At 46.2% G+C, this 24,002-nt stretch overlaps 1 pseudogene; it reads left to right on the top strand.

The window, feature by feature from the left end:
* Nucleotides 1-22,325, top strand: part of LOC123995520 — a 36,338-nt pseudogene extending 14,013 nt beyond the window's left edge.
* The last annotated feature ends 1,677 nt before the right edge of the window (nt 22,326-24,002 follow it).

Raw genomic sequence — 24,002 nt, 5'->3', positions numbered from 1 at the left:
CGGGAGGGATGGCAGACATTAAACACTTCACATGACAAGAAACGTTCCAGGATAGGATAGAATTACTAGACCAATTAATAGAAGGATTATGACATACTAGCCAGGGATGACCCAAAACAACAGGTGTAAACGGTGAACGGAAAATCAAAAAAGAAATAGTCTCACTGTGGTTACCAGATACTGTGAGAGTTAAAGGTAGTGTCTCAAATTTGATACTGGGAAGATGACTACCATCTAAGGCAAACATGGGCGTAGGCCTGTCTAACGGTCTGAAAGGAATGTTATGTTTCCGAACCCATGCTTCGTCCATGAAACAACCCTCAGCCCCAGAGTCAATCAAAGCACTGCATGTAGCACCCGAACCGGTCCAGCGTAGATGGACCGACATAGTAGTACAAGATCTAGATGAAGGGACCTGAGTAGTAGCGCTCACCAGTAGCCCTCCGCTTACTGATGGACTCTGGCCTCTTACTGGACATGAATTAACAAAATGTCCAGCAACTCCGCAATAGAGGCACAGGCGGTTGGTGATCCTCCGTTCCCTCTCCTTATTCGAGATGCGAATCCCTCCCAGCTGCATGGGCTCAGTCTCAAAGCCAGAGGAGGGAGATGGTTGCGATGCGGAGCAGGGAAACACCGTTGATGCGAGCTCTCTTCCACGAGCCCGGTGACGAAGATCTACCCGTCGTTCTATGCGGATGGCGAGAGCAATCAAAGAATCCACATCTGATGGAACCTCCCGGGAGAGAATCTCATCCTTAACCACTGCGTGGAGTCCCTCCAGAAAACGAGCGAGCAGCGCCGGCTCGTTCCACTCACTAGAGGCAGCAAGAGTGCGAAACTCAATGGAATAATCCGTTATGGACCGTTCACCTTGGCATAAGGAAGCCAGGGCCCTAGAAGCCTCCCCACCAAAAACTGAACGGTCAAAAACCCGAATCATCTCCTCTTTAAAGTTCTGGAATCTGTTAGAGCAATCAGCCCTTGCCTCCCAGATAGCTGTGCCCCATTCTCGAGCCCGGCCAGTAAGGAGTGAAATGACGTAAGCAACCCGAGCTCTCTCTCTAGAGTATGTGTGGGGTTGGAGAGAGAACACAATCTCACACTGCGTGAGAAAGGAGCGGCACTCAGTGGGCTGCCCGGAGTAGCAAGGTGGGTTATTAACCCTGGGTTCTGGAGGCTCGGCAGGCCAGGGAGTAACAGGTGGCACGAGACGTAGACTCTGGAACTGTCCAGAGAGGTCGGAAACCTGAGCGGCCAGGTTCTCCACGGCATGGCGAGCAGCAGACAATTCCTGCTCGTGTCTGCCGAGCATGGCTCCTTGGATCTCGACGGCAGTGTAACGAGCGTCTGAAGTCGCTGGGTCCATTCCTTGGTCGGTTCCTTCTGTCATGCAGGTGAAAGAGGACCCAAACGCGACTTAACAGAAACAGAGTTTATTAAAGTCCAAAACGGAATAACAGAAATCCTCTAGATTTGTAGAGGGGAAAACAACTGGAGAAGCGGCCACAGACTGCAGGTCGCCGGGTAGGCGCAGGCCGTAGTCGACTGAGACACCTGCTCACACGCAGCATCTGATGAAGGCACAAAACACGACAGGACAGGGTGATACACAATCACGGCAAAAACACGACAGGACAGGGCGAAACGCAATCACAGCATGGTGAATACAATACAAGGAACCGACGGAACAGGAACGGATCACAAAGGAATAAATAGGGACTCTAATCAGGGGAAAGGATCGGGAACAGGTGTGGGAAGACTAAATGATGATTAGGGGAATAGGAACAGCTGGGAGCAGGAACGGAACGACAGAGAGAAGAGAGAGCGAGAGAGTGAGAGAGGGAGGGGGAGAGAGAGGGATAGAACCAAACAAGACCAGCAGAGGGAAACGAATAGCATGGGGAGCACAGGGACAAGACATGACAATAAATGACAAACATGACACAATATGTGGAAAGCCTGTCTTTTACATAGTGTAACTTGTATATTTTAGTAAGCGGCCATGTCTAATCTAGTGGCCATATATTGTGCTGATAAATTTCAACTATAATTACAATACCGATTTTTGTATTTTATATATATTTTTCCATTGTTTTTGTCTTATTACATTTTCTGTGATATATTTGTATGACACCTTGGTGGAGGGATGGGTGGGTGGATGGGAGGGAAAGGTGGGTGGATGGGAGGGAAAGGTGGGTGGATGGGAGGGAAAGGTGGGTGGATGAGAGGGAAAGGTGGGTGGATGGGAGGGAAAGGTGGGTGGTTGGGAGGGAAAGGTGGGTGGATGGGAGGGAAAGGTGGGTGGATGGGAGGGAAAGGTGGGTGGATGGGAGGGAAAGGTGGGTGGATGGGAGGGAAAGGTGGGTGGTTGGGAGGGAAAGGTGGGTGGGTGGTTGGGAGGGAAAGATGGGTGGGTGGTTGGGAGGGAAAGATGGGTGGGTGGTTGGGAGGGAAAGGTGGGTGGATGGGAGGGAAAGGTGGGTGGATGAGAGGGAAAGGTGGGTGGGTGGTTGGGAGGGAAAGGTGGGTGGGTGGTTGGGAAAGGTGGGTGGTTGGGAGGGAAAGGTGGGTGGATGGGAGGGAAAGGTGGGTGGTTGGGAGGGAAAGGTGGGTGGGTGGTTGGGAGGGAAAGGTGGGTGGATGGGAGGGAAAGGTGGGTGGGTGGTTGGGAGGGAAAGGTGGGTGGTTGGGAGGGAAAGGTGGGTGGATGGGAGGGAAAGGTGGGTGGATGGGAGGGAAAGGTGGGTGGATGGGAGGGAAAGGTGGGTGGATGGGAGGGAAAGGTGGGTGGATGGGAGGGAAAGGTGGGTAGTTGGGAGGGAAAGGTGGGTGGATGGGAGGGAAAGGTGGGTGGATGGGAGGGAAAGGTGGGTGGTTGGGAGGGAAAGGTGGGTGGTTGGGAGGGAAAGGTGGGTGGGTGGTTGGGAGGGATAGGTGGGTGGGTGGTTGGGAGGGAAAGGTGAGTGGGTGGTTGGGAGGGAAAGATGGGTGGGTGGTTGGGAGGGAAAGATGGGTGGGTGGTTGGGAGGGAAAGGTGGGTGGGTGGTTGGGAGGGAAAGGTGGGTGGATGGGAGGGAAAAGTGGGTGGTTGCGAGGGAAAGGTGGGTGGTTGGGAGGGAAAGGTGGGTGGATGGGAGGGAAAGGTGGGTGGATGGGAGGGAAAGGTGGGTGGGTGGTTGGGAGGGAAAGGTGGGTGGTTGGGAGGGAAAGGTGGGTGGATGGGAGGGAAAGGTGGGTGGATGGGGAATAAGGGGTTGGGATTATTGTACGGTTTTTCTTTTCTCATATCTGAAAATTGATAAGTAAAATGCTTTTTTTTTTTAAAGTGTGTTTTAGAGGAGGCTCAATGACATCCAGATGATTGTAATTAGTGGGGAGTGACTGGTTGGTATTAGAGAAGCAGCTTGTGCTGCTTTATCAGCAGTGATTAGTAGAAATATGAGTGGAGAGGATAATAGGTATACCCACCCAGAGCAACATGTGTGAACACACTATCATCCCCTTTCCCACCAAGGCAATGTATACAACCAGCATACTATTGGTATTACTCTGAATTCATGGTTACCTTCAAATAAACGCCAATTCAACACCTTTTGTTATTACCGTCTTTTTTGCATTGTCATAAATAAGCTTTTTGTTTTTACTCTTCTTAATCTATCTGCGCGTGCAGTGTGTAAAGATTCTTGCTTCTCAAAGTCTTGATGCTTTGTCGATTGTATAAATGAGGCTTTATAGTCTTAGGCTTGGATGAAAGCCTGAACACACACACACACACACACACACACACACACGCACGCACGCACGCACGCACGCACGCACACACACACACACACACACACACACACACACACACACACGACAACCCTCCATGACCACGAGTAAAAACACTTGTCTAAAGTGTATGTCAACAGCATTCACTTGCAGTTCTCCAGCATTTGTCTTTTATTCCAGGAATCCAATCTCTGGAAATGTCACCAGACCTTTGATCGGTTAGAAAGTGGAGGCGCTGCTATGTTTGCATTCATCCCATCTTTGAGATTAACTGTTCCTCCAAACAATTTGACGTTTAGGCCTGCTCATTCACCATGAGCCGATAACTGCCAGGCAACCGGGTCATTGTGTGTGGATGTGAAAGCAGCGCGGAGGGAGGGCGTGTGCATAACGCAGGGAGGGGGTTGGCAGGCAGGAGCGGCGGAGCGATGGGCACACAGCTGCCTGGGGCTGGCATTCAGGAGGGCCGAGCGCTGGCCCTTTAATTAGCCACTCCACTGTTCTCCTGTCAGGGATCTTCTGCAGCGATCTGTGTTTGCTGTCACTAATGACTTGACTAATGAGGCAGTTAGTGTCCACTAAAATAATGGCGAGGCTCTGCTAGCAGTGGGCCTGGGTGAGTGATGGATCAGCTTGGGCCCTGCTGGGCCCCCCTTATCAGGCCAACCCAAACGGCTGGCCTCCAGCTTTCCATCCCCCTCCATGCAGCCCACCCCCCTCCTCCATTACTCAGTGCGACAGGGTCAGAGTTGGGGGGGGGGGGGGGGGGGGGGGGCAGGCAGATAAAGAGGTGTTGGGACTGCTCTGCCTCTCTGCCTGGTGGTCAGTGGGGTGGGGGGAGTGGGGCGCCGGGGTCACAGCGGTCGTCTGTCAGCGTCTGATAACAGACAGACAGAAAGCCAGGAGCTGGTGATTTGGTCGTGTCCAGAGCCCAATCACAGGCCTTAATGCCTCAGTGCTGGGAGTTAAGCCCACCTTCTGGCTCAGATTAACACGGAAAATTGGATTGAAATGAGTTCCGATTATTCTCTGTTCACCAGAAAAAGTAATGTTATGACTGTAACTACTGTTCCCTGAAGAAAGGAAACAATGTACAACATACTATGGGGGAGTCGCAACCTCGCAACTTCGGGTGAAGGATCTACAATCACGCCTGTCAAGGCCAATGAAAAATGCGCCTCGCTGGAAGCCCCGCCTTCCACAGGTGATAAGCGTGAGGCTCGGATTCATTCCTTCCTTCAATTAAATAGCGCTCTTCACCGAGCTCAGGAACGGGTAGTGTTGGGCCGAAGATATGTTGTACCTTATTTCCCTCCTTCAGGAAACAAAGTATATAGTCATAAATATAGTCATAACGTTACGTTCCCTTTCAGTCAGTCAATTTGGGTAAAACATATTATGGGGAAATATAATCACGCCCAAACCCGACCCAAATTGATAATAAATGAAATGGCCGATGTCAGACCACCCAGACTTGTCCCGGCCAGATGCAGCGGTCTGGGTATTGCGCACACGAATGCTGCCTAGTGACTTTCCCCTGTCCCAGCCATAAGCACACTGTGGGCTACACAGGGAGCATTGACATCCAATGTATGCGGATGACTCAACACTATACACGTCGGCTACTACAGCGACTGAAATGACTGCAACACTCAGCAAATAGCTGCAGTTAGTTTCAGAGTAGGTGGCAAGGAACAAGTTGGCCCTAAATATTTCTAAAACTAAAATAATTGCATTTGGAACAAAAAACACTCACTAAACCCTACACCTCAACTAAATCTTGTAATAAATAAATGTATAAATTGAGCACGTTGAGATGGCTAAACTGCTTGGAGTAAGCAGGAGTAAGCAGTTGTAAGCTATCGTGGTCAAAACATATTGATGCAGTAGTAGCTAAGATGGGGAGAAGTCTGTCTATCAACAAGGCAGGTCCTACAGACCCTAGTTTTGTCGCGCATTGACTACTGTTCAGTCATGTGGTCAGGTGCCACAAAAAAGGACTTAGGAAAATTGCAATTGGGTCAGAACAGGGCAGCACGGCTGGCCCTTGGATGTACACAGAGAGCTAATATTAATGATATGCATGTCAATCTCTCCTGACTGAAAGTGGAATAGAGATTGACTTCATCACTACTTTTATTTATGAGACATATTGACTTGTTGAATCAAATCAAATCAAATTAAATTTATTTATATAGCCCTTCGTACATCAGCTGATATCTCAACGTTGTCACGTTCTGTCCATCGTTCGTATGTATTTTCCTTGTATTAGTGTTGGTCAGGACGTGAGCTGGGTGGGCATTCTATGTTGTGTGTCTGGTTTGTCTATTTCTATGTTTGGCCTGATATGGTTCTCAATCAGAGGCAGGTGTTAGTCATTGTCTCTGATTGGGAACCATATTTAGGTAGCCTGTTTTGTGTTGGGTTTTGTGGGTGATTGTTTCTGTCTCTGTGTTTTTCACCAGATAGGGCTGTTTTTGGTTTTCCACGTTTATTGTTTTGTAGTGTTCATGTTTATCCGTTTTTATTAAACATGAGTCAATATAACCACGCTGCGTTTTGGTCCTCCTCTACTTCGCCACAGGAAAACCCTGACAAACGTGCTGTACAGAAACCCAGCCTAAAACCCCAAACAGCAAGCAATGCAGGTGTAGAAGCACTGTGGCTAGGAAAAACTCCCTAGAAAGGCCAAAACCTAGGAAGAAACCTAGAGAGGAACCAGGCTATGTGGGGTGGCCAGTCCTCTTCTGGCTGTGCCGGGTGGAGATTATAACAGAACATGGCCAAGATGTTCAAATGTTCATAAATGACCAGCATGGTCGTATAATAATAAGGCAGAACAGTTGAAACTGGAGTAGCAGCACGGTCAGGTGGACTGGGGACAGCAAGGAGTCATCATGTCAGGTAGTCCTGGGGCATGGTCCTAGGGCTCAGGTCCTCCGAGAGAAAGAAAGAGAGAATTAGAGAGAGCATATGTGGGGTGGCCAGTCCTCTTCTGGCTGTGCTGCGTGGAGATTATAACAGAACATGGCCAAGATGTTAAAATGTTCATAAATGACCAGCATGGTCCAATAATAATAAGGCAGAACAGTTGAAACTGGAGCAGCAGCACAGCCAGGTGGACTGGGGACAGCAAGGAGTCATCATGTCAGGTAGTCCTGGGGCATGGTCCTAGGGCTCAGGTCAGTTGAAACTGGAGCAGCAGCACGGCCAGGTGGACTGGGGACAGCAAGGAGTCATCATGTCAGGTAGTCCTGGGGCATGGTCCTAGGGCTCAGGTCCTCCGAGAGAGAGAAAGAAAGAGAGGAGAGAATTAGAGAATGCACACTAAGATTCACACAGGACACTGAATAGGACAGGAGAAGTACTCCAGATATAACAAACTGACCCTAGCCCCCCGACACATAAACTACTGCAGCATAAATACTGGCGGCTGAGACAGGAGGGGTCAGGAGACACTGTGGCCCCATCCGAGGACACCCCCGGACAGGGCCAAACAGGAAGGATATAACCCCACCCACTTTGCCAAAGCACAGCCCCCACACCACTAGAGGGACATCTTCAACCACCAACTTACCATCCTGAGACAAGGCTGAATATAGCCCACAAAGATCTCCGCCATAGCACAACCCAAGGGGGGGGGGGGCGCCAACCCAGACAGGATGACCACCGAACTATCTGTCTAAACTACTGGCACACAGCTCGAACACCCATGCATATCCCACAAGAGGTCTCTTCACAGTCCTCAAGTTTATAACAGACTTTGGGAGGCACACAGTACTACATAGAGCCATGACTACATGGCACTCTATTCCACATCAAGTAACTGATGCCAGCAATAAAATTAGATAAAACATTTAAAAAACAGATTAAAAAAACACCTTATGGAACAGCGGGGACTGTGAAGCATCACAAACATTGGCACAGACACACACACACACACGATAACATTCATAGATGGATTTAGTAATGTACAGTGCCTTGCAAAAGTATTCGGCCCCCTTGAACTTTGCGACCTTTTGCCACATTTCAGGCTTCAAACATAAAGATATAAAACTGTATTTTTTTTGTGAAGAATCAACAAGTGGGACACAATCATGAAGTGGAACGACATTTATTGGATATTTCAAACTTTTTTATCAAATCAAAAACTGAAGAATTGGGCGTTAGGAGATCCGGGTAACTGATATGCAGTGCACTCTGCACCAGTTTCCATACCCCCGATTCGAGTTGCCTTTGTACAGCGCCCTCGGGGGGGGGGGGGGGGTGCATCTGTCGTGATCACTTTGCACCATTCAACTAAGCCCATGGAAGCCCCCTAACAATAGCAGAGGGTCCCAACCACTGGGTCACCCGAAGTGACTGACTTAGGCTGCGAGATGAGTCCAAGTGAGTGGCTAGCACTCAGAGCTGGAAGGGCCGCATCAACAATAGCCCCATGGGAGCGACTTCCATTACAGAAGCCATCATTCCCAGTAGGTGTAGGCACTGGAGAAAACGAGTAACCCAGCCGAAATGTAGCCGAAATGTAGCCGAAATGTAGCTAAGCAGAACCGGAGCCCGGACACCCTCCATTGGGATAGAAAAGCATGATACATGAGGGAGTCAACGGAATGCAGTGAGACTGTGCCAGACAGCTCTTTTTCTGGTTTCCTATGAAGCCTAGAGACTGAATACAGGACAGTAGCATGGATGTGTGTACCGCTGTTTTCCGCCTCGACCCCCGTCGTCACTAGTCACTCTCAGCTGCTTGCTGAGGGCACGCACAGTACCAGTCATAAGTTTGGACACACCTACTCATTCCGTGGTTTTTCTTTATTTGTACTATTTTCTACATTGTAGAATAATAGTGAAGACACGAAACTATGAAATAACACATATGGAATTATGTAGAAACCAAAAAAAAGTGTTAAACAAATCAAAATATATTTTATATTTGAGATTCTTCAAAGTAGTCACCCTTTGCCTTGATGGCAGCTTTGCACACTATTGGCATTCTCTCAACCAGCTTCATGCAGTAGTCACCTGTAATGCATTTCAATTAACAGGTTTTTAAAAGTTAATTTGTGGAATTTCTTTCCTTCTTAATGCGTTTGAGCCAATCAGTTGTGTTGTGACAAGGTAGAGGTAAGATAGCCCTATTTGGTAAAATACTATTATGGCAAAAACAGCTCAAATAAGCAAAGAGAAATGACAATACATCATTACTTTAAGTCATGAAGGTCGGTCAATGCAGAAAATGTCAAGAATTTTGAAAAAGTTTCTTGATGTGCAGTCGCAAAAACCATCAAGCGCTATGATGAAACAGGCTCTCATGAGGACCGCTACAGGAAAGGAAGACCCAGAGTTACCTCTGCTGCAGAGGATAAGTTCATTAGAGTTACCAGCCTCAGAAATTGCAGCCCAAATAAATGCTAAGTAACAGACACATCTCAACATCAACTGTTCAGAGGAGACTGCGTGAATCAGGCCATTAGACCAGTGGAAACCTGTCCTTTGGTCCGAGGAGTCTAAATTTGATTTGTGTCTTTGTGAGACGCAGAATAGGTGAGCGCATGATCTCCGCATGTGTGGATCTCACCGTGAAGCATGGAGGAGGTGTGAGGGTGTGGGGGTGCTTTGCTGGTGACACTCTCTGTGATTTATTGAGATTGCAAGGCACCCTTAACCAGAATGGCTACCACAGTACTCTGCAGCGATACACAATCCCACCTGGTTTGCGCTAAGTGGGACTATCCTTTGTTCTTCAACAGGACAATGACCCAACACACCTCCAGTCTGTGTAAGGGCTATTTGACCAAGGAGAGTGATGGAGTGCTGCATCAGATGACCTGGCCTACACAATCACCTGACCTCAAATCAAATCAAATTGTATTTGACACATACACATGGTTAGCAGATGTTAATGCGATTGTAGCAAAATGCTTGTGCTTCTAGTTCAGACAATGCAGTAGTATCCAACGAGTAATCTAACCTAAAGGAATGAATAAGAATATGTACATAAAATAATATATGAATGAGTGATGGCCGAACAGCATAGGCAAGATGCAGTGGATGGTATAGAGTAGTACAGTATGTACCTGTACATATGAGATGAGTAATGTAGGGTATGTAAACATATAAAAGTGGCATTGTTTAAAGTGGCTAGTGATACATGTATTATATAATTTTTTCCATTATTAAAGTGGCTGGAGTTGAGTCAGTATGTTGGCAGCAGCCACTCAATGTCAGTGATGGCTGTTTAACAGTCTGATGGCCTTGAGATAAAAGCTGTTTTTCAGTCTCTCGGTTCCTGCTTTGATGCACCTGACCTCGTCTTCTGGATGATAGCGGGGTGAATATGCAGTGGCTCAGGTGGTTGTTGTCCTTGATGATCTTTTTGGCTTTCCTGTGACATCGGGTGGTGTAGGTGTCCTGGAGGGCAGGTAGTTTGCCCCCGGTGATGCGTTGTGCAGACCTCACTACCCTCTGGAGAGCCTTACGGTTATGGGCGGAGCAGTTACTGTACCAGGCGGTGATACAGCCCGACAGGATGCTCTCGATTGTGCATCTGTAAAAGTTTGTGAGTGTTTTTGGTGACAAGCCGAATTTCTTCAGCCTCCTGAGGTTGAAGAGGCGCTGCTGCACCTTCTTCACCACGCTGTCTGTGTGGTTGGACCATTTCAGTTTGTCCGTGATGTGTACGCAGAGGAACTTAAAACGTTCTACCCTCTCCACTACTGTCCCATCGATGTGTATAGGGGGGTGCTCCCTCTGCTGTTTCATGAAGTCCACAATCATCTCCTTTGTTTTGTTGACGTTGAGTGTGAGGTTCCTGACACCACACTCCGAGGGCCCTCACTTCCTCCCTGTACGCCGTCTCGTCATTGTTGGTAATCAAGCCTGCCACTGTATTGTTGTCTGCAAACTTGATGATTGAGTTGGAGGCGTGCATGGCCACGCAGTCGTGGGTGAACAGGGAGTACAGGAGAGGGCTGAGAACGCACCCTTGTGGGGCCCCAGTGTTGAGGATCAGCGGGGTGGAGATGTTGTTACCTACCCTCACCACTTAGAGGCGGCCCGTCAGGAAGTCCAGGACCCAGTTCCACAGGGCAGGGTCGAGACCCAGGGTGAGTGCTACGGGGCGGTAGTCATTTAGCTCAGTTACCTTAGCTTTCTTGGCAACATGAACAATGGTTTAAGCCTGTGGGGACAGCAGACTGTGATAAGGATTGATTGAATATGTCCTTAAACACAAGCCAGCTGGTCTGCGCATGCTCTGAGTACGCGGCTGGGGATGCCGTCTGGGCCTGCAGCCTTGCGAGGGTTGACACATTTAAATGTTTTGCTCACGTCGGCTGCAGTGAAGAAGAGCACGCAGGCTTTGGTAGCGGGCAGTGTCAGTGGAACTGTATTGTCCTCAAAGCAAGCAAAGAAGTTGTTTAGTCTGTCTGGGAGCAAGACATCCTGGTCAGCGTCGGGGCTGGTTTTCCTTTTATAGTCCGTGATTGACTGTAGACCCTACCACATACCTCTTGTATCTGACTCATTGAATTGCGACTCTACTTTGTCTCTATACTGACGCTTAGCTTGTTTGATTGTCTTGCGGAGGGAATAGCTACACTGTTTGTATTCGGTCATGTTTCCGGTCACCTTAACCCAACTGAGATGGTTTGGGATGAGTTAGATTGCAGAGTGAAGGAAAAGCAGCCAACAAGTGCTCAGCATATGTGGGAACTCCTTCAAGACTGTTGGAAAAGCATTCCAGGTGAAGCTGGTTGCTAGAATGCCAAGAGTGTGCAAAGCTTTCATCAAGGCAAAGGGTTGCTACTTTGAATAATCTCAAATGATTTGTTTCACACGATTTTGGTTCATACATGATTCCATGTGTTATTTCATGGATTTGATGTCTTCACTATTATTCTACAATGTAAAAAAATATAAATTAAAGGAAAACCCCTGGAATGAGTAGGTGTGTCCAAACTTTTGACTGGTACTGTAGGTCTAGAATGGGACCCAATGTTCCGTCCATTTTTGGAACCAGGAAACACTGGCTGTACCAGCGTCCTGGATCTTCGACATAGGAACCACACGTGTTGCCTGTTTCTGGAGACAGGAGCATATTTACTAACTCAAAACGGGCGCTGAGGCCTCAAGAATAGTCAACGTGATGACGCTGCAGAAACGTGGGAGACACACAATAAATTGTAGCCTGTACCCTGGCATCACTGTTCACATGATCAAGGGTGACACTGCACACGCTCGCCACTGGACGGAGCAGACAGCGAGCCTCCCGATGTCATCTGAATGGACAGGACCCCACTTTGTGGCCTGGGAGAGATTGGTTCTTCTTCCATTTCCACCACTCTTGACAACCATCAAACTCACATGTCGAAGACAACACTTTTGACACCAGTGAACACTGTGGAACTTCGAGGTTCTTAAAATTGTGCCAAGGTTAGCCTAAAGCCCGGCCCACTCTGGGTACAAGGGCTTCGGTGATCAGTGATGTCCCCGATTGGCAGTACTGTCACAATGAGCCTCAATCGTTTTAGGTGGTAAGATGCATTCCGGTAACAAGCTGTCTCCCAGCACTGGGCGATTTCGAGGTTCATATGAATCCCAGAGACTGTGTGTTGGATAATAGCATTGTCATGTCCAACCCTGCTTGTTCCCTCGACTTCGCTACCAACCACCAATCACCTACAGGGCCCATAACCTGTATCACTAGACACCTCATAGGGAATAGTGAGCTACAGGCAGGAATCAGCAATGAATCCCAATAATGCCCCCTCCCCATAGGGAGCGAATCCCCCAACTTATTACTCCCACACTGGGGAGATTGATTTACACTTTGAACCCCGTGAACAGCATGGGACGCGGGGTACGAGAGGAGCATTAAACATAGACAAGCTTCCAACACGCGTTGTGTTTCCGTGAGATTGTATAGCCCTGCATGATCCCCGGCTCCCTCGTGGACACCGAGGACTCCGGCAATGGCTGATGTAGCACCCAGTTTGACATAACAAAATGTGGGGGAACTGTCATCACAGCAATGTTTTTTTGTGGAGCAGCGCAGATTCCTCATCGGAGGAACATGCAAGCCCTGCTCTCTCTACTTTCTCAAACTCCAAGGAATTGAAAATAGGAATGGGGTTGCCATATTCCCAGGGGAACGCTAGTAAGTTTGATTCAGTGGGAGTTATGCATGCTAGCAGATGTTATTTTTATTTTATTTTATTCAAAAATATATATATTTCACCTTTATTTAATCAGGTAAACCAAGATAAAGCAAAGCAGTGTGACAAAAACAACATCACACATAAACAAACATACCGTCAATAACACAATAAAACAATATATGTACAGTGTGTGCAAATTCTTTTTTTAAACCTTTATTTAACTAGGCAAGTCAGTTAAGAACAAATTATTTTTTTCAATGACAGCCTAGGAACAGTGGGTTAACTGCCTGTTCAGGGGCAGAACGACAGATTTTTATCTTGTCAGCTCAGGGATTTGAACTTGCAACCTTTCAGTTACTAGTCCAACACTCTAACCACTAGGCTAGGTAAGGTAATAAATAGGGCACAGAGGCGAAATAATTACAATTTAGCATTAACACTGGAGTGATAGATATGCAGATGATGTGCAAGTAGAGATACTGGGGTGCAAAATAGCAAGAGGGTAAGTAATAATATGGGGATGAGGTAGTTGTTGTGCTATTTTCAGATGGGCTGTGTACAGGTACAGTGATCGTTGAGCTGCTCTGACAGCTGATGCTTAAAGTTAAAGAGGGAGATTTTTGCAATTCGTTCCAGTCATTGGCAGCAGAGAACTGGAACCATCTCTGCGTCCCGCAACTCGGACGAGGTACATGCATGCGGGAGAGGAAGTCACTACCGGAAACAAAAAGCCCCCTAAAGAATGTTACACTATTGTGAAGAGAACCTGTGCCACGGATTAGTAAGGGAACATTGCCAGCCGTCCCCTAGTCTTGCACACAAACTGATTCGAGCGAGGGCAGCCTGAGCATGCACCGAGCCATACAAGACAATCAACGTGAGTATCTTTGAATTGATTGGGACATGGTTGTTAATCATCCCCAGTTTACAATTGGCTCATTCATCCCCCCCTCCTCTCCCCTGTAACGATTCCCCAGGTCATTTCTGTAAATGAGAATTTGTTCTCAGTCATCTTACCTCGTACAATAAGGGTTAAATACAAATACAAAAACAAACCTGGCGTGTTAGCTCTCGTCATTTCAGGTACGTTAGCCATCTTACTTATTGCTATAGCCAGGCCAATCAATTACAAAGAATAACTAATTGTTCATTATTAGGAGACTTTTGAGAAGCATTACAAACTTCAGCACACAACTTCCAGTGGCTGAGCACGCCAACTAAGGGACAATTTAGTTGGCGCAATGTAAAACAGTCTCGTGTTCCAATTGCTTGTTTTAGTAGTGTGCACACTGAGGTGTGATTAAAATAATGAATCCGAGCCTCACTGTTCTCACCTGTGGAAGGCGGGGCTCACAGCGAGGTGAGGAATTCCTTGACCTTTGGCGGGCGTGACTGTAGATCCTTTAACCGAAGCCGCGAGAGTGCGAACATAGTACGTTGGTACTGAAGTTGACTGACTGAAAAGGAACACACTGGATTAGGCTGCCATTGTGAACAAAGACCATGGTTGAGTTATTTATTCTACACGTCAAACCGAGTGTTAAAATCTATTGACATTAAAGGGTCGTAATAAGTATTGCGTTGGCACGTCTGTTTGTGTTGCATGAAAAGGTGTTTTTTCCCCCCACTTCATTCACAAATGTGCAACTTAGACCAGATCTGTCACTTTCCCTCCCAGAGACAGGCAGCAGACTTGCAGGCGATCTAAAGCTTGACATGACATGGCTCAGCCCAGTGTACATCTCCTTTTCACTCAGCACCATTGAGGCTTTCTCTGTCGTATTACCAATGAGAATCATGTCCATTTGGCACGGAACAAAGGAGGACATTTACATCACAAGAGACCTTTTACACTCCTGATAGTAAACGCATAAGAGGAACACTACAAGCTGGGGACAAAAGCAGACTAAACAAAGGAAGGGCTTTTACTACGAGGCTTAGAAAATAAAGGATTTTTAATGTATACCGATGGAGATGAAATGCAATAAGGGCATTAGATGGAGGCATTCAGTTGCATCTGCGCCCTCTCACTCAGTTCTCAGAGAATAACAACACACTGCAGATAGAGCCTTAGCTCATATCTCTGTGATTCCCTCTGTTCCTCCTGAACCAATGTACTGCATGGCTAGTATTTCGATTTTTACGCTACTACAAAATGGAACAGGAACTCTGAGATAACTGTTGCACCCATTTATATACACCATTTGTTCATCAGGGCAAGACCATTTGTGTTATGGTGTGATGAGGTCATCATCTCTCAGAAAATACACGTTCTCGTATTCACTGTACATTGTTAATCTATCTATGCATTATTCCTAGGCTGGCTGAAGGCCACTGTGTTGTCAGAAGCAAGGTCATCTTCCCAGAAATCGTTGTGTTTCTTTCCTGCTCAAGGCCCACACCTGCAGGTTCAATAACATGACTCTGATCTCCACGCAAGGCTTCCCGGGCTACTACACCAATGAAATGATGAGATTCCTGTCCACATGATGAGATACCTGCAGCTTACCTTACTGTCATTCAAGGTCTACATGGAAGACTGTCGTCATCAATGTCAATGGAAATCAGAGCTTGGGAGTCATTTTGATCTCATTGACACAGAAATGGCCTGTACTACAAATGTATAATACCCAGACTAACTCCACTCGCCCTGTCCACTACCCACAGCCATGGCTACTGTGACAGGGACAATACCCATCTGTCTCTCCGCTCCTGGATCAACGTGGTGACGGGCAAGATGATGGGCATCGACAGGGCAGCCAAGCACGTGCTGGTGTCTGGGGGAAGGAAAGTGCCCTATGATCACCTCATCTTCTATACAGGCCAGCAGTACCAGGTTAGAGGGAAATATGACACACTGGTCTACTACAGGGGTGACCATTTTTTTTGCCTCGGAAGCCGCATTCGGTCTTCAGTGAGGTCCGCAATGATCATTTCCTCGCTGTCAAAATTGGCAAAAGAAATTGTCCTCTTAATATCAATATATATGCTCCCTGACTGTCTATATTTCATTTAGGGGATTATTAGTGAGCTGAACACTGTCAAGAAACTGTTCTGATTTGGTTTAAGTTATTTTAAAGTATATTAAGTTTGAATTGGACCCCCTCGCGCGGGCCGGATGTTTGACACTTCTGGTCTACTATGTAATAGTGTCAGGTGAAAAGCACGCTGTGCTCCATTTAAAAAAAAAAACGCAATAGTAAATATTAGCGCTGGTGGTAGCGTTATAGGGTTTAGGGGTGTGTCAGAAATGTTTTTGCTATTTTCACAACCGTACAATAATGATGGGCGCAATAGCTGGCGGTGGCGCTAAAGGACTAGATTTTGATGAATAAGTTGTGGGTGTGTCAAGGCTTGGCCCCTGACTGGCCAATCAGAACGTGCTCCATGGCTAAATATGTGGTTGCTTCAAGTTGTGTATTTACCTTTTTATATGTATTCCATTGTCATCAATTCCAATTCAAATGCTAGTCCGTTATAGCCTAGTTCGTTAAATAGCCTTCCCCGTATTTGATCATGTTGAATATGTCTGTAGTCCACATTGATCTAATTGAATAGCTTCAATATGGAAATACATTTGTTAAACATAGGCTATAGCATTCACACTGACGTAGGGGCTAGGCTTACTGTAAACTGCCGCCTGGACATGGGACATGGCAAAAGTAGTCAATCATCAAGATGAAATTATCTAAGCTACTGACGAAACAAGAACTTGCTTTAAATAGGCTGTGTCTGAATACAGTTACAGGCACCACAATTGCTCTCCGTGGGCGTGTAACACAGACAAGGCAACTAAGACTACGGAGGGTTTTACGCACATCCGATCTATTCAGAAGCTGGATAAAGATCCAATATAAAGACAAATGGGGAATGTCCACTGTCCATTACACTGCTGGCAAATGTGATGTTTTTATAAACCTCATGGAACCATCTCACAGATCGGATTTGCACTTCTCCAGAAATAGCAGACGAAATTGAATTGCATTCGAGCAATGCACATTCTCACCTTAGACGGCTTGGCAGAAGGCCACGTGGTGTTGCGATTCTGAACGGTCAGATAACTAGCAGCAACGACAAGAAGCTGTCATGTGGGGAATCGTAGGTGGCTCGTTTCTGCGCGTTGTATCGTGTTATTGATATCATTGACTTGTTTTGAGGTGTTTCTGACTCTTGTCATGTCAACGCTAATATGGCAGAAATGAGCTATCTAGAAAAAAACAACAACTTAAATGATGTATTGGAGAGGCAACAAGTGGTCATGGTGCAAATGTATTTCTGTTTTCAATGAACGTTTGGAGACAAAATAGTTTACGTGACGGTCAACAGTCTAAGCCAACCCCGCCTGATAGTTGAGCATGCTTCGGTTTTGTTACTAAACAACCAACCCGTCTATAAACCCATGGGCAGTGAATCTTTATAATAAGTGTTTTTTAATCAAATTAGATGACAAACAAATCTGTTTTTTTAAACAAACAACAACATCTCTAAATAGGATTGCGTCAGAAGCACGATATCATATACCACTTCTCTCGCGGCACTGTAGGCCTACATTTCTGCTATACATTCACAGGTCTATATCGAAATACTAGCTCCTGTCAATTGTATCATTGCCTATGTGTGAGGGCAGATTCTCAAAAAAGTCTGCCATTGATGTGGCATTATAGGTTGAATAGTATGGAGGAGCTTGTCTTTGGTAATCAGACGAGGGGCACTCTCTGAAAATGGGGATGGATAGCCTACTTCAACAAGCAAAATGCAGTTATGTGAATTGTGAATAATAGAAAAAGGGGAAAAATGTCCAAAATACTTCAACGCCCTCTCAGTAAAGCCCCTTTATTCATAGACTACTCAGCTAATGGACAAGTTAAAAAGACAAACCAATGCTGCTAAACCAACCTTAAATGAGGGTAGGCTATGCTTCCTTATTTGTAAAAATAAAATTAAAAAATAAATGGGGGGAAACAAATACTTATTTTATGTTTCTAAATGTGAGATTCTAAATGTGAGATTCTAAATATGAGATTCTAAATATGAGATTCACCACATCATTCCTTCAATGGGCACTGTGTGTCACGGCTGGATAGGCTTCGCTTCCGCTCTCAAAATCCATGATACCATTATCAACCGCTTTATTGTTAGGACCTGCTTTTTGTGGGTCTTCAAACTCCCCATTAGCACTGCATGAAATTGTCACGTTTGTGCTTGTTTTTAAGGACAAACCTCAAATATTGCCACCCCTCCTACCTCAGCTCACATGAGCTGGTGATACACAGGTAAATTTCCAAACCTGGTGTTTGGATGGAAAATGCCAAAAGCGGCAGCTTTTTCATGACTAAAAAATGAACGTGCTTTTGGACGAAAATAGAGCCCTATGTTTCTATAGGTAGAGCAAGTCATTTTGACATAATCATCATAATAGTGGGTTCGATTCCCGGGACCACCCATACGTAGAATGTATGCACACATGACTGTAAGTCGCTTTGGATAAAAGCGTCTGCTAAATGGCATATATTATTATTATAATTTCTTAACGCCCTGATGCTGTACTGATGACATACTGTGCTTTTTCTTTTTACGTGCACAATGTTGAATGATTGCTGTGAGCATTTCTAGATTCATCCCTGCTAGGTTCCCTGTCCCACTGGTGCGGACATAAGCCAACTTCCTCCCAACAGCCAGCTCCTAGCCCCGCTGTAGATAGACCTCTTCACCCTCAACAACCACCTACAGTCTACCAGTGGCTGCTGATGAACTTTGTAGAGCTGGAGGGTTTGAATGTAGCCTGGGTACCAAGTCTGTTTGTGACAACATTCCAGTCCTTGCCACTCCTTGTCATGCCAAGCAAATGTTGAGGAGTGGCACAAACAGACTAGTAACCAGGCTAACTCCTGAGAGTATTCAGACCCCTTGACTTTTTCCACAGTTTGTTACGTTACGGTCTTATACTAAAATGGATTAAATAAAAAATGGTCCTCTTCAATCTACACACAATCTACCCACAATGAAAAAGTAAAAACAGGTTTTTATACATTTTTAGGTCAAAGAAATTGTCCGTAGAGCTCCGAGACAGGATTGTGTCGAGACATTTCTGCAGCATTGAAGGTCCCCCAAGAACACAGTGGCCTCCAACATTCTGAAATGGAAGAAGTTTGGGCCCACCAAGACTCTTCCTGGAGCTGGCCACCTGGCCAAACTGAGCAATCAGGGGAGAAGGGCCTTGGTCAGGGAGGTGACCAAGAACTAATGGTCACTCTGACAAAGCTCCAGAGTTCATCTGTGGAGATGGGAGAACCTTCCAGAAGGACAACCATCTCTGCAGCACTCCACCAATCAGGCCTTTCTGTTAGAGTGGCCAGACGGAAGCCACTCCTCAGTAAAAGGCACATGACAGCCCGCTTGGAGTTTTTCAAAAGACACCTAAAGAACTCTCAGACCATGAGAAACAAGATTCTCTGGTCTGATGAAACCAAAATTTAACTCTTTGGCCTGAATGCCAAGCGTCATGTCTGGAGGAAACCTGGCACCATCCCTACGGTGAAGCATAGTGGTGACAGTATCATGCTGTGGGGTTGTTTTTCAGAGGCAGGGATGGTGAGACTAGTCAGGTTGAGGGAAAGATGAACGGAGCAAAGTACAGAGAGACTCTTGATGAAAACCTGCTCCAGAGCGCTCAAAACCTCAGACTAGGGCGATGGTGCACCTTCCAACAGGACAACGACCCTAAGCACACAGCCAAGACAATGCAAGAGGGGCCTCGGGACAAGTCTCTGAATGTCCTTGAGTGGCCCAGCCAGAGCTCGGACTTGAACCCGGTCGAACATCTCTGGAGTGACCTTAAAATAGCTTTGCAGCGATGCTCCCCATCCAACCTGACAGAGCTTGAGAAGATCTGCAGAGAAGAATGGGAGAAACTTCTCTAATACAGGTGTACCTAGCTTGTTGTGTCATACCCAAGAAGACTCAAGGCTGTAATCGCTGCCAAAGGTGCTTCAACAAAGTACTGAGTAAAGGGTCTGACTACATATGTAAATGTTCTATTTCAGTGTTTTTACTTTTAATATATTTGCTAAAACCTGTTTTTGCTTTGTCATCAAGGAGTATTGTGTGTAGATTGATGAGGGAAAGAAACAATGTAATCCATCTTAGAATAAGGCTGTAACGTAACAAAATGTGTAAAATTTCAAGGCGTCTGAATACTTTCCGAATGCACTGTATGTACTGTATGTAGGAAGTGCTAAAGGCATGATAACCCCCTTACATTAATTCCCACTGATGTGCCATTATTCAATAGGATATGAATAATAACGGTAATTAGTGAGAAGGGGGAAATCTTTCATCTCTCTCAACCAGGTCTGCCTCCTCCATCTCTCTCCATTTACAGGGTGACATTAATTTCTGAGAGGCTGTGTCCCAAATGGTAATCTATTCCTTATATAGTGCACTACTTTTGACCAGAGCCTATGGGCCCTGGTCAAAAGTAGTGCACTATAAAGGGAATAGGGTGCCATTTGGAACGTAGGCCGAGAAAAGGTTTTCTGTTTTCTGCTGATGAAAAGACTGATGTCATTAAGTGGAATTAATCTTTTTCCTCTGAAGGAATATGAGATGTGCAGTGATCCAGATTAAGCCTATTATATTCACTAATTAGGGGATCTGTTCATTATGGAGGATATCATTACAAAATGCAAATTACTGTTACTACGAATTGAATGTTATAGACAGAATGAAAATGTTTTGGAAATTGCTGTATTTTATTTGTTCCTTATTCCCTCTCAAAACAAAGGAAGGAATGGAAGAATAAGAAAGAGGAAGGAGGAATAATAATGAATAGAAATCATAGAAATATAGCATGCATTTAAAGTGCAGTATTGTACTATGCAGTGGCTTTGCTGTAGCTATCCACTTCAGCACCATGGACAGGGGCACAGAAAATAACTGGAAAACAGCGAGGGCCTTCAATAAACTGCTTTCTGTTTCTACAAAAGTAATTTTAAATAAATCACTTTATTCACGCACAAGCTCTAATCAACTGGGACGCAACCATTGTTGTTCCTCATATTTAGGATAATACGCCCAAGGGTAGGAATGCCTACCTCGAGCAGAAAGCTGTCACTTCCGAAGCCTGTGCATCAAAGAACCCATTCACTGAGGCTAAACTCATTTAGATCCTCCTTTTGCTGTCATTATTAGCATAATTGTGTTTTCATCACCAAGGCATGTCTTACATACAGAGGCTGAGCTGTAAGAATTCAGAGGTCACTGGGATAGCTGCTCTCATCTCACCCTGACAAGGGGAAGATTAGGCAGTATTTGTTTGGTTGCCTTGCCCCCTTGTTGCCAAGTGACCTGATCTTCCCCATCCACGTAGCGTCTGAGTAATTTGGTTGGCTGTGATAGATTTCAATCAATCCTCTGTTTGTGATTGTAAATTGCATCAAGCTCACTATTCATTCAATCTCTGTTCTTTGTTTGAATGTCTAGTTTTTATGTTGGCGCGACAGGTAATACCATCATCACAGCAACACCATCGATGTGTACACCTGTGTGAGGATTCTGTTAAGCCTGGGTGTTGAAGGCTTTCGTATCCACTTGCCCACTGATGAAGGCTCTAGCTTCAGCCCCAGCTCCTGCTTCAGTAACCACACGGTGGAGAAGGCCTTGGAGAAGTGGGGTCCATGTTCACCACAACTGCTTTCTGGCCAAGATGAATGACGGACAGCGCCCTGAGTCAATCACCTTTGTGTCCTTCACCAGTGACAGTCAACCTCTCAGGCTGGAGTGCTCTTTAAGTCCAACTCAACAGCTCTGAGAGAAAAGAGGGGCTCTGACTAGGGTGCAGTAACCTTATACTTGATTCAGTGAATTGTTGAAGGGATCTCTAAAATGGATTGTACAAAAGTGGTTTTGTGGTCTTTTTTCTCCAAAGTGCTTCAATCATTGTTGTTTTCTTATTGTCCATTTTCATTGTCGATTTCATCCTCTTATGAGCAGTGTAAAATAGCTGGTAGAAAAGGGTTTTGATACAAATTTAGTAAAACTGTTCACATCCTTGATTTCTTGTGGGTTTTCATGACCCTCTCCTCCAATGGGGTGGACTACGATGCCTTTAAGTCCAACAACAATGCCTGTCTGGTGTATGATGGTCGACTGGTCATAGACACCACCTTCCATACCAGCGACTCCACCATCCGTGCCGTTGGGCCTCTGACCAAGTTTCCCTGGCACTACCACTCAGACCAGTGGTCACACTCCAGATTCAACTCCAGGGTGGTGGACCAGGAGCTGGCTGCTATTCTGCTGCCCTTCTTCGACCTCACCCTGGAACTGGCCATCAACCCTCCAGCCGACCTGGACCGCCTCATCACCAACTACACACAGGCCAAGATTTAAGGCCTGCTGCCGTCCAACAAGTGCCTTATGATGCTTATCCAAAAATAATGCATTAAATCACAGATTGGGCACATGTTGGACAGTACAGCAGATTGGACAGAACAGCAGCCTCTGGCAAGACACGGGGCGGGGAACTATGCATTTAAGTAAACAACAGCTGGTACACGATATCTAAGGGAGTCTCAAGGTTTTGCTCGCATGAGGTAGAGTATCTCATGATAAGCTGTAGACCACACTATCTACCTAGAGAGTTTTCAACTATATTTTTCGTAGCTGTCTACATACCACCACAATTCGATACTGACACTAAAACCACACTCAATGAGCTGTATACCACCATGAGCAAACAGGAAAATGCTCATCCAGAAGAGGCTCTCCTAGTGGCCGGGGATTCTAATGCAGGGAAACTTAAATCAGTTTTACCTCATTTCTATACTATACTGGCTTTGACACTCGTCGGATGTGGCAGGGCCTGAAAACAATTACAGACTATAAAGGGAAGCACAGGTGAGAACTGCCCAATGAAATGAGCCTACCCGATGAGCTAAATAACTTCTATGCTCGCTTCGAGGCTAGTAACACTGAAACATGCATGAGAGCATCAGCTGTTCCGGACGACTGTGTGATCACGATCTCCGCAGCTGACGTAAGATCTATAAACAGGTCAACATTCACAAGACTGCAGGGCCTGACGGATTACCAGGACGTGTAATCTGAGCATGCACTGACCAACTGGCAAGTGTCTTCACTGACATTTTCAACCTCTCCCTGTCTGAGTCTGTAATACCAACATATTTCAAGCAGACCACCATAGTTCCTGTGCCCAAGAACACAAAGGTAAACTGCCTGTATGACTACCGACCCGTAGCACTCATGTCTGTAGCCATGAAATGTTTTGACATCAACACCATTATCCCAGAAACCCTAGACCCACTCCAATTTGCATACCGCACCAACAGATTCACAGATAATGCAATCTCTATTGCACTCCACACTGCCCTTTCACAACTGGACAAAAGGAACACCTATGTGAGAATGCTATTTATTGACAACAGCTAAGCTAAGGACCCTGGGACTAAACACCTCCCTCTGCAACTGGATCCTGGACTTCCTGACGGGCCACCCCCATATGGTAAGGGTAGGTAACCGCATATCCGCCATGCTGATCCTCAACACGGGGGCCCCTCAGGGGTGCGTGCTCAGCCCCCTCCTGTACTCCCTGTTCACTCATGACTGCACGGCCAGGCACGAATCCAACACCATCATTAAGTTTGCTGATGACACAACAGTGGTAGGCCTGATCACCGACAACAATGAGACAGCCTATATGGAGGAGGTCAAAGACCTGACCGTGTGGTGCAAGGACAACAACCTCTCCCTCAATGTGATCAAGACAAAGGAGATGATTGTGGACTACAGGAAAAGGAGGGCGGAGCACGCCCCTATTCTCATCGACAGGGCTGTAGTGGAGCAGGTGGAGAGCTGTGTCCACATCACCAACAAACTAATATGGTCCAAGCACACCAAGACAGTAGTGAAAAGGGCACAACAAAACCTATTCCCCCTCAGGAGACTGAAAATATTTGGCATGGGTCCTCAGATCCTGAAAAGGTTCTACAGCTGCACCATCGAGAGCATCCTGATGGGTTGCATCACTGCCTGGTATCGGCAACTGCT

The sequence above is a fragment of the Oncorhynchus gorbuscha genome, linkage group LG14 (assembly GCF_021184085.1).
Source record: "Oncorhynchus gorbuscha isolate QuinsamMale2020 ecotype Even-year linkage group LG14, OgorEven_v1.0, whole genome shotgun sequence".
NCBI classification, from domain to species: Eukaryota; Metazoa; Chordata; class Actinopteri; order Salmoniformes; family Salmonidae; genus Oncorhynchus; species Oncorhynchus gorbuscha.
Note: the sequence above shows the minus strand (reverse complement) of the source record. Positions and strands in the feature narration are given on the sequence as shown.